Below are 12,118 nucleotides of genomic sequence, written 5' to 3' on the forward strand. Positions count from 1 at the left end.
ATTCAAATGGAAAAGAATATGCTTGAAAGATAATCCAATGGAGCACAGCTCCCCTTTCCATCTATGCATGTAATCAAACTTCACCTGGCGCCAGATTAGAAAGGAGACACTCGTCTGATTTGTACGACTGTCTATATAATCCACAATATGAGATAAGGATCGGCTGTTCTCACAGTTCATAAGCAGATTTCCTTGTCTGGGGCATGGTTTACATCTGAAGGCATACACACACTTTTCACCTGACGTAATTACGTAAAGTGTGAAACACCAGACACAACCTATAGAGATATAAGCAATATTGACATTCTGGGAATTCTTGAATTTTATATAAGCATTCTCGTGCTAAACCCCCACCTTAGTCCAGTGTTTTGGTGTTTGAGATGTGTAGATTGTATACATACAGTATATGACAAGTGACAGAGTCTTTCTGCTCTGGTTGAGCCATTGTTTTCCCATGAGGAGTGCCATCGCAAACATGACATTACAGTACTACTCCGAGCAAAGGAAACCATTCAGACCTGCCATTGAAGCGTTCTACTCCAAGTTCAATCATGTTGAACTTTGACCCTGTTTTCTGTTGACCTTTTGATCAAAGATCCGTCAATATGACATTAGAAGTTGAGAGAGATGGAAAAGTGTGAAATTTCTATGCATCATATTTCAGTTTTTACGTCATTTTATGAGTGTCCAGAACCCTACAACTTAAAATTTATGATGATATCATGAAAGAAAATATGCATTAATTTAAATAGGGTGGCCAGATTTGAAGATTTGGCTGTAATTATATAGGTTGAATTGTTTGCTATGGTTTGTATATTTTTAAATTCAAGCAGGGTGTGGCTTTGTGATTAAAAACCATAGTGCATGTACTTACTAATAAAGCTGTAGGACTATGCTGTAACTTTCTATATCATACAGACTGTATGCCTACAATTGTGCTCTAGCTGCAGTGCTATCAGACTTTTTTGTATTGAAGGGAGGTCAACAAGGCCAGATGCCGAATTTGTATGGTATTTACATTTTTTCCTACCGTGTGGGGCAATTTTGTAGCTGTGGGGGACCACCACAGCTAAACAATGCCTCAACTAGGTCACTTTGAGACGTTTCCTCATAGAAAAACATTCTCTTTGAGCCACTGTCTGCACTAAATTGGCCAGTTAAGAAATAGACGCCTGCAGTTTAAGCAGATAGAGCAGCATTTAAATGGAGATGTGGATTTATATGCATCAGTAAAACACTCAGTCGGCTTACTTAACCTTCCACAGAGGGGCTCTTGTGATGAATGCATCCTGCCAAGCCTTGTTGTTTATGTAGCCCTGCGAGCTTCCACATGATTTGTACCGTAGGTTGTGTTAGCCTTAAACCTCCAGGGTTTTTGTGGTAAACATTGCATAGCTTGACTCCACAGTTGGATTTAATGAAGGCATTAGCAAAAATTCATCATGGGATGTTGCGGTGAGTGCAGAGCAGCTGAGCTCAACAGTTGGTTTTCATAGATTCGACAGATGGAAACGAACCATCAGCCTGCATCCATACGTCGCAGTGTTGGTTTTATTGGGAGATGAAGGCCATGTTGGTGGATGCAGGCGGTGTTGACTGTGTGTATTTTAAATAGAAATGCTAGCAGGCTGCCACAGTGGGACCATATGGGCTCAGGCTGCTGAGTACGTCAGCGCGGCAGCGTGGGGGAGAATGTTACACATTGGCTGTGAATGTTGAGATGGGGCCAGTGTTTCACTCACACAGCTCTCAAATGCCTCTGTACAGTGTTCCCCTCCTTTCATCCCTCCATTCCAACTCCCCCTCTTTCCTCCTCCAATAAATGATCCTTTTGTTAGACTGTTTTTGCCGCCGTGGGCTGGCGGGCCTCAGCAGGGCCAAGCCCCAAGACTAGTGGACTCTCCTAAAAGTTTTTCTCTCGCGGCGTTTTTTTATTTTTCTCTCTTGATTCTTTAATTATCTTATTTTCCTCTATTACTGCCGTCCCCCGTATCTTTGTTTTTGCCATTTGACTACTTGTCCTCGCACTTGTTCATTCTTAACAATCTTCGTCCTCATCTGACATCTAGGCTGATGGATTGTTGAAATTCCTTCCCTCCCTTCTGTTCACTTCACACACAATTGTTCGACATTTTTTCACCAAAACTTCTCTTGTCTTTAAGCCTTTTGTCATCCTCCCTTCTCACATTGTTTCACCTCATCCTATAAACCAGTGGTTCTCCAACCTTTTTCACATCAAGGACCCCTAAACTGACACAAATAAGTCCACAGACCCCCATCTGATAAGATTTTTGCTTCTGGATGTTTTATGTATGAAACCCATGACCAAAATAGTCATACATCCTGTTATTGTGTAACGTTGTCTTATGAATGGAATTATAATGAAAATAAATTATCCCCCTTTTTGCTGGGGACACCCTGGGACCCTCTTAAGGACCCCCTGGGGTCCCCGGACTTCACTTTGAGAACCACTGCTTTAAACCATTTCGGAAACATTTAGAAATAAATTTTTGTATCATGCTGCAATGTCTCCCTTTTGCTGCAGAGCAGAAGTTAAATCAGAGACAGACAGACACATAAAAAGAGAAAATAACTCAGAAACTACATGACAACCAATGTATTCGTTGCCATATAAACAAAAATACAGTTTAGAAGCAATTAATTATCTTGTCTTCGTGGATCCTGTGTGCATTTTTAAAATGTTCTGATCTACTGTAATTACAGGGATTTTTTTTTTTTCAACAGGCACTAACTTGTGTAGGAACTGAGTGTGTGTATTTCTCAGGGGTGCGTACTTTTGGCACAGAGGGCCAGGGGCTAAAATTGAACATCAGTAGTGGGACATGTGCCAAAAACAATCCTATTGGACACTGGTTATGTAATACGTAATGTGTAAGAAATAACCTCTCAGGATTTAGATAATGAGGAAAAGCAGGGCGAGCTATTTTTCGCTCGAAATAATGCCTCTCAGAAATGAAAAGAAATCAAAATGAATCCACTACAACAAATGTGACGTGTGTGTGTGTGTGTGTGTGTTTCTACCTTGCAGCAAACCTTTAAAGACTGTGTGTTTTCTCACGCAAAAAAATGTGAGTGTGTGTGTGTGTGTGTTGAGATGCCTGCCTGCGTGAGACAGTGACCTAATTACACTGAGCTGAGTGTGTACGTTTGTGCGTCTGACCTGTTTTGACCTTCACCAGAACATAGTGAAACCTTAGTTTATGTTGTGGAGAGGAGTTTCGGGACAAAATGTTAATTTAAATTAAATCAGCCACCACTCCCACAATCTCCTCCAGGAAAACCATGTGAGAGAATTTTATTATCCGCACTTCCAGCTGTCCCTTACCAGCCAATTATTTTATTTCTTTACCATCTGGAGGGGGATGTGTATGCCAGTCTCAAAATAACCCTTCAAAGCCCTTCAAAATTCCTCCCTTGAGACACGGTACTTTGAGGATGAAGTTACTAACGGGTAGATCAACGCATATCCATAGTATGAAATTTTGCCTTGATGCGTGGTCGAAAAACAACACATTTGGATTTAATCTGCAAATAGATTTAATACCTCGAAATCTAAACTAAACTGCATTTGGTTTTTCTTCATTTCTGATTCACATTAACATTGTTGACAGTTGACAGTGCACAGAAGCATGACTGTTTACATTTGTTTAGTGTTGGCTAATTGGGCAAAACTCATGCATAACTGACCAACTGGATCAGTATCTACTGTATGTGTGTGTGTACACTGTCTCCTAATGTCTAGACACTTAGCATTTGTAAATACAGTAACTCCAAGTGTATCTTCTATCAGTTTTTATCACTTGTCAAGTTGTTAACAGGTAAATGTCATAAATAGACTCTCATGGATTCTTTCTTGGACTGAAAAATGTCAGTCTTTAGGATTTAATTGCTCATTAGTTGGACTTTAGTCCTTTGATAACTTGTTTATAGATAAAATAACCAGATAGGAATGACTGTCTTTAGCTAATCTGGCGAATAAAATACCTGAAACATAAAATTGTGTAAACTTATTGATGCAAATTTTGCTAAAATTGTTAATATTCCAATAAAAACATAAAGATTCATATAAACTACCGTTCACAACTTTTGTCATTTTACAGTATCTGAATAAAATACCAGAAACTTTATTGACACTGACCTTCCCAGTAGCATTTAGTTTTATTGGTAGCTCACTGCTGGATTTCTTGGCCCAGTTGGCAGCTGGTTGGCACATTCCCACCTCCTCAAAGTCCCATGTCATGTAGGCCAGAGAGAGGTAAACATACTTAAAGTCAGTCAGTGGAGTGACCTAGAACACACACATATAAGTGTACTCTAATACACTCTTTTTTCCCTCTCGGTGAGTCTGGGAGAGCGATTTGCTGTGAATGTTTGGAATGAAAGACGCCACCTATCTGCAGGGGACTGATTAGCAGTTATTTGTATCAGGGACCGATAACATTGATTTTTTTTCTTGTGAAACTGAACATTAAATCATCAAACCTGCAATAGCTGATTTTTAGGCCTCATACTGTAAATGTCACAGTTGAAATGTCACAGTTTGGAGTTGTGTTTCTGGGCAGTTGGCCAATTTAAGTCTAATTTTCACTCTGTTTTTGGTCTCCACCACCTCCTGAGGGATCGGGCTCTTTAGCTGCTAAACGCTCCACTGTGTTCGTCAGTCAGTAGCTAACTTTGTCTTAATGCTGTTTACTGTTTGACATGTAGTGTACAGCGGGTTTATCAGAGCTTTTTCCACCTTAAACAGGTTAGAGCGATAAGAGTGAACCAAAATAGTAAAGTTTCAGGCCGTAATACCGACATAATGAGCTAAATGACCCAGTAAAGCTGCAGAGTCAAGTGATAATCCTCTCTGGGTTCGTCACTATGGGCAACACCTTTCACGTACATGTCATGTGCTCCATTGTTAAAAAATATTGACCTTCCAGTCCAATCATTAAACCGACTCTTTGTTACATGCAGTTAAGTATTTACTTACTTTTTTTCAGCAATCCAAATATGTCTTGTGTCATATTTGTGCGCCGTTGCCAGAAAAAAATGTAACGGAAAAATTTCTGTGAAAGTGGTGACACGTAGAATCAACTTCAGCCGACATAAGATTGGAAAAATTTTCAACTTGATGGATATGTCAGTTGCTACTAATTGCTTAACAAAAAAATACCCCCCCCCCCCCCCCCCCCTCTCTCCCAGACAGAAAACAGTTACCATGAACACAATGTTAGATTGAATAATGAAGTGAAACTAAATGGCTATTAGGTCTCATTATCTGGCTACATAGAATGTACTTTGCAGTCTACGTTATAGCAAACAACACACACATTCATTCCTGTGTACACAACACACACACAGTCCCACACACACACACACACACACACACACACACACACACACACACACACACACACACACACAGACACAGACAGAGTGCTCCTCATGATGACAGGCGTGAATCGCTGGGTGTGTAATCCAGGCCAACACTAGGTTAGACTAACAGCACTAGTAGTGTTATGTAAAACACAACCACGTGGATGGGACATGACCCCCAAGAGGGTGAGGCTCAGGGCAGAGTGTGCGGATGTGTTTGTGTGCACTTAGTTGTTTATCTGTTGTGCTTTTTTAACCTCGTTTGCGCTATGCGCTGGAGGCAGACAGAGCTCCGGTCTGCTGCTGCGTACAGTTAGTCCCTCTCTCTCTCTCTCTCTCTCTCTCTCTCTCTCTCTCAGCACATTGACGCACGGCTCGGCTCATACTTATGCAGAGCGTAAATGCACACAGATGTGAAGCCAAAATAGCAGGAGCGAACAAGCGGAGGGGCAACTGCAAGGTCGATATTTTACTTTTAAAAACCCTTTCAAATCAATTCACTTTCTTGTCACTTCATTAACCCGGTTAATAAGAACATTAAAATATTTTTTTTTGGCCTCTTGATTCTTACACCAACTGTAGATGAAAGCAATTTAAAAATATAAGATTTGAACTTCTAATTGGCCAGACTTTGCTATTTTCTATCCCAGTTGTATAATCGACCGTATGGATATGAAAAACAGGACGAGGTGGGTGGTACGGCCCTGAATCTTACGGTTACATAATCCATATTAAGGTGGAAATTGGCTCAAATTTCTCCGGATTGCAAACTTTCATTCATTAGACTAATTACAGCATTACACAACCGATTTGCCCCCATGGGAAGATGCAAAACAACCTGCGTAGTTACAGAAAAGACGGCAGAGAACCTGAATCCAATTCCTCTCTGCTTTTGAGGTAAACAAAAGCCGTAATTCTTTTGTTTATCTAATATTTTTTTTCCACGCACATTCAAACAGGTCCGTTCCTTCGAATAATATCACAAAATGGAGGACATCACAAAGCACAGCCGACCGTGGAATCTTTTTTTGGGGATAGTTTGTTTTTGTTAAAAGTCAAGGAGGTTCAGTTCTCTGAAGTCCGGTTTGCTTTGTTTGGGTGGTCTGTTCAGGGAGTCACCAAACTCGCACCGCACATAGCAACAACTCTCCTCTGTTTGGGTTTTCGGGGGAGTGTTGAAGGTTGTGTGCGCATGTGTGTCCTGTCCCCACACGAACGTGTATATTAGAGGACGAAGGCCTTTTTTTTTTTTTTTTTTTCCCACTGCCTTCAAGCACAGACCATGTGATGAGGTCATCTGCGTGCACCGCGGCAGCAGGATCGTCTCATTACAGGCCCTCTGTCCAATTAGGCGAATCCGAGGGCTAGTGGAGTAATCTGAGTTGAATACTAACACACACATACACACACACACAGCTCCGCGTATACAGCTTTGTGATGGATGATCGAGCTGTCACACACACACACCGCTGCTCACTGTGCAGAATTCGGTGTGACACAGCAAAGGCCGGCAACAGTCAGCACTGTCAGTTCCACGGTACAAAATCTCTAAGAAGTACGCAGCGGCTCTTAACTGTGAACTCTTATCGCTGCTGTAAACTGTCACAGGATATTTTCTGCTCCGGTCCCGCTATCAGCCGTGCTCGCGCGCCGAGCTTTCCACTAACTCTTGCGAGCCAATAAACGTCTGGAGTGTAAGAATAGAGGACAATAACAGCCTGCGCAAATCTCTTTGCAGCCACACATCTGGCGCCGTCATGGAGATCTACTGGAGATTTTTTTTTTTTTCGCTGTGTGCAAATAACGGCTAAATACACAACACCCACTGTTTAAAAAGACAGACACCTGGAAAACAGGTGCTGCGGGGGTAAGGTTTAGTCTTGTCAGTGGTGTTAAAGTAATAAACGTGAAAGCATTCAGTGGTTTCATGGAACACATGCAAACTCAGTCAGCAAGCAAAGTGAGCGGAGTCAGTTCAGGTCAGAGGTTTTCAGACTGTGAGGCGGGAGGAGGGAGGAGACGTGTGAGCCGCAGTTTGCGTCGCAACTTGCACTCCTCCTTTTGAGCCATAAATCAGTGAAATCTGAACACGCCGGCACGATTCACATATTTTTAGATGCAGCGTGACAAGCACTTCCCGTAGATATCATGCGACTACCTGGCATGACTTTTCCTGTGGTTTCTGGAAACAGCATGGCATTAAATTAAAAAAAAAAAAGGGTGTGTTGCGTTCAGGTATCAGTGAGATGTGAAATACTATCCAACAAGGCCGGTTTGAATAATAGATTTAAGAGTTTGAAGGTTTATCAGATGCTGAAACACTGCGCCAGAAGGATTTTACAGCTCTGGAAAGTCATCACGGCAACAATCGCCAGGTTAACCGTAAAACCAGCAGCAACTGTGTGGCTACAAAAAAAAAAACCACATTTATCTTCTTTATAGCTCATTGATAGGTGAGATTTAATGGTGTCATTTCCAGAAAAACGTTTGCCTTTATAGGGAAGTGCTGTTAGGACTTGTGTTGTTTCAGATGTTGCCTGAGGTCCTCTCTGCCACAGACTAATCTCCCATTGACTACAGTGTAAGGGAGGAGAGGAAATGGTAGGATTTGGTTCTGCAGGATGAATAGAGACTGAATCTCCTGTGTGTGTGTGTGTGTGTTATTGTGCAGACTTTCAGCACTTGTTGAACCTTCACACACACACTTCTCCTCCATTAGTATCGAACTATAACGCCGATCATTCGAACCACGCTCTAAATCTTTTTCACCTTTCTCGTCCTCGTCTTCGGATGGAAAATTTTCTCGGTTCGCCCGGGTTGCGTGCGTGCGTGCGTGTGTGCGTGCGTAATATTTGCCATCACTCCCACATATTTGCTTTTATACTATTAGTATTTGCCTCATTTCGTCAGACATCAAAAGACCTTTTCATGAAGCGTTGTTGACACTCGAACATTAGAGACGGACACGGCGGGGAGCGTGGAGAATGGATGAGGATGCTTTTTTTCTAGAGCAAGAGGGGGGGAGATGGATGTTGAGGAGAAAAAGGGGGCGAAGAAAGGAAAGACAGGAGAGCAGTATGACTGGAGAAAGAAAAGAGATGATTGACGAGGTAAATTCACAGCATGGAGATGACATTCGCAAGAATAAATGACATTTAATCGTTGAATTTGGGGGTTTACATTAGAGATTACTCAGTTAAATGAATGTAGAAATGAAAGAAGAGTGTAAAATATACTAGGAAGAAGTAGGAGGATATTCCTGAACTAAAACCCACCTGTTTCTGTTTTTCTTTCTTTCTTTTTTTTGGTACAAGCTAGAGAGAAGTGAATTGGGAATTACTGTGGGCGTCCAAAAGAAACCCTCCCTTTCATTTTCCGCGCAGACAACGGTACTCGACTGACAGCCGGAGCTCTACCGAGGCTCGTATCAGTACAAAAGATGAGCGACTGTGTCAAAGTTACAAGTCTGTGTACATAAAGAAGGGAAGTTAACGACGACCCCCCCCCCCCCAGGGGGGAGCCTTTTCGCTACAAAACGATCCAATCACAGAGCTTCATGTTCTGTTTCCTCCTCCTGTAAAGCAGAAGCAGAAGTTTTTAGATGAGCTGTTATTCATTCAGCTGTTTAAAATCGGTTTCCCCTTTGGGAAATTGGGACGATTTTGGATGAATTTTGGCAACTACAACATGATGTTTTAATCCCGACTAGTGCAACTGGATTCACTGCCGCTGTGATACCGCTGTGTGGGCTCATGAGTTATTTGCTGAACCAAACTGATGTAAAAACACAATTTCTTCAAAAATAAGTTGAAATAATGACAACTTTTGGCCTTAATATGAACATATTGTACAATATCTTGAAATTAATGAGGCAAACATCAGTGGATTTCTCTCTTTCTGCAACATTTCAATAATTTTTGAGGTTTTTAATCTTCAAGAGAAAACAAAATACAGTGTTTTGTCATGCTGCCCCACTATTTCGTGGAAAAGATAGCTCATTATGAGAAATGTTACATGATTTTTGAATAGTTTGCCGCTACATGTTCCAAAAAACAAAAAGAAAAAGAGTAAAAAAAAGAGGAGAAAAGTCAGAGTTGAACCATGTGTTCGCTGCCGCTGTGATCACCAGTGAAGAAAACTCCTTCATGCGTTGTCACACTCCCTCTCTCTTTGCCTTTTCTCCCAACATGTTATCAAGTTTTGTTTTCAGTCGCTCATCTTCCCAAGACCTTGATCAGGCTACGCTATCCCTCTCCCACACATGCCTTTTTAAAAAAAAAAAAAAAACAGTTTTAGAGGACATTTTATGCCTTTATTACAGCAATAGCGGAGAGTGTTGACAGGAAATGAAGGAGAGAGAGAGAGATGGGATGGTGCCACAGCAACAAGAGTCTGCTGCTGGAATCAAACTGTGGACGTAGCGGTTATATTGCATTCGTTTTAAGCAGTAGGCTACCAGGGTGTGCCGCCATTTTTTAAATTTTTAAAAAGCACACACACACACATACACACACTTGAATCTTCCTGCTCGGTGCGATCTTGCTTAGACGGCATATCCACGAGGTCAGAGGAGTGAGAACAGCAGACCTGAGTGGCTTCATTCTTGCACTCGTCACATGAAGCCTGAAGAGGGACAGATCAGCTGATAGGACGAGGCGTGTGTGACGTGTGTATGTGTCTGTGTGTGTGTGTGTGTCTGTGTGTGTGTGTGTGTGTGTAATTCCAGTAATTCCACACACCCAATGAGGGTCAGATCTTGTGTCCGGGAATTAATGTAATAAACATCCATCTTAACTTTGACTTCACAGGTATCACTTACATTCACAAGTACACACACACACACACACACACGCACACACACACTGTATCTATTAATTCCTTATCGCCTGCTGTATTCAAAGCAAAGGGTAAACACAGACGAACACTCTTCCTGTCAAGCGAATGTAGGTTAATTCAACAAAGGTAGAGTTCGATGATAAGGTGTCAGGAAGTCGTCCAAATGAAAACCGAGAAAGGAGAGATGTGGGAGGAATGTGGCGAACACGACTCTGAGTGTTTCAACGTTAACATTTTACATTTTTAACGATGCTTTAAATTTGAATATTAGAGTTGTGACCAAGTGGAACATTTAATAGTTGAAAAATAAACAAATACAGCAAATACAACAGTAAAACATTACTAGAAATTAAATAGATATCAATTCAACAATAAACAAAAACACACTAACACAATGAAATATAGGACTAATGTTTAAAGATGCAGCCCATAAAATGCTTTAAAAATCAGCACTATGACCTATAACCCTTAAATCTAGTAGTGTGAGAGTCTGTATTATGAAGATTAAAGCAATAAAAAGCTAATACGCTAATAAAATAGTCTGTCAGCAACTACTAATTCATCTTGATGTACCAATATTGTTTACTGCTTCTCTTTTGGCATTTCTTGTACTGCGCTTTCTCGTGGAAAAACTAAAATTGGCGGATTATATGGGTTCTAATTGATTGATTGATGGCTTTAAATGGTATCTTTGTAATACTAATAAAAATACAAACAGTATACAAGACATAATAAACACTCACTCGTTTGACTTTTTCTCTTGCAACACTGATTCAATTTCCTAAACTCAGGACACTGAATCAGATACCATCCATCCTTTTCTCAAATGAAAAATCTGTACAACAGCTAACTCATTGTGTGGGACTCATTGAGATAAATGAGAGAATATTATGGCACTAAAACTTTAGTCGGCAGCCTGATGTGACTGAATGAATCATGAGATGAAGACATAAACTTTATTCATAAGTCACATCTTCTTAGTAAAGTCAGTATCAGGGCCAATGGTTAGTTCCAGGAAAGGGGACTTTCAAGGTCTGCAAAAATGAATACAATGGATCCCAAGTCCTCTATAACGTGTCCAACTTTTGATCCAAACTTCTTTAATTGCACAAGGCTAGTAATCCATATTTCAACAAAAGGGATGAAAGAAGTCGACCATGGCAGTAAAAACATTCCTTAGCTAGTAAAAAAAAAACATGTAACTTTCCAAAAGCAACATGCAAACTAAGGCTGTTGAGATAAACGCAACATTGCAATACTGCGCTAATGACAAGCCAACCGCGGTGGATGGCAAGAAACCGCCACACCCGCCATGTTGTTCTTTTCTTTTTTTCATGAGGCTAGGCCCCTCTTGTTTTACACTTCAATGCGTGTGTTCATTGGCTCCTGTCTGCTCGGTTTCCGGTGGGGCAGCTCTGGAAGATCCTGCGTGTGGCATCTTGCGTGCTGCTAGCCTCCCGTAGCTAGCATCCAGGCTAAAAAGCTAACCTGGCAACCAGCCCTCATAACGGAGCCAGGCTTGGGGGTGAGCTGACTGGGGGGTGATGCTCAGTAGTTAAAAACACGTCTGTATGAATACTTTGTCTCGGTTCGAGATAAAGTAGTTTTCCACCAATCATACAATCTGAAGGCGCTTCCAGCCAGACTCTATTTCATAAATCTCAGGTTTAAGGAGACTCGGCTGTAGACCAGCGTTGTTTCCTGCCACAACACGGTTTAAAGTGTTTTCCTTGTTTGTCAGGTACAACCGCTTCATTCAGCCGACATATAATCAGACTAACATACCTTGATTTTCACAAAAAAAAAGAAAGAAATGGTGCTAATACCTCTTACCGCGCTGTTGAACCACCCTCAATCACCGCAGGGGAAATTCCTTCACTGCAACAGCCGTAATGCA

General features: G+C 41.3%; 1 protein-coding gene across 1 annotated transcript in view; it reads left to right on the forward strand.

Annotated features, from left to right (window-relative positions):
- Positions 1 to 12,118, forward strand: part of si:ch73-335l21.1 (insulin receptor substrate 1-B) — a 47,658-nt gene that overhangs the window by 15,509 nt on the left and 20,031 nt on the right. The window lies entirely within an intron of this gene.

This window comes from Thunnus maccoyii, chromosome 22 (genome assembly GCF_910596095.1).
Source record: "Thunnus maccoyii chromosome 22, fThuMac1.1, whole genome shotgun sequence".
In the NCBI taxonomy this organism is placed as follows: Eukaryota; Metazoa; Chordata; class Actinopteri; order Scombriformes; family Scombridae; genus Thunnus; species Thunnus maccoyii.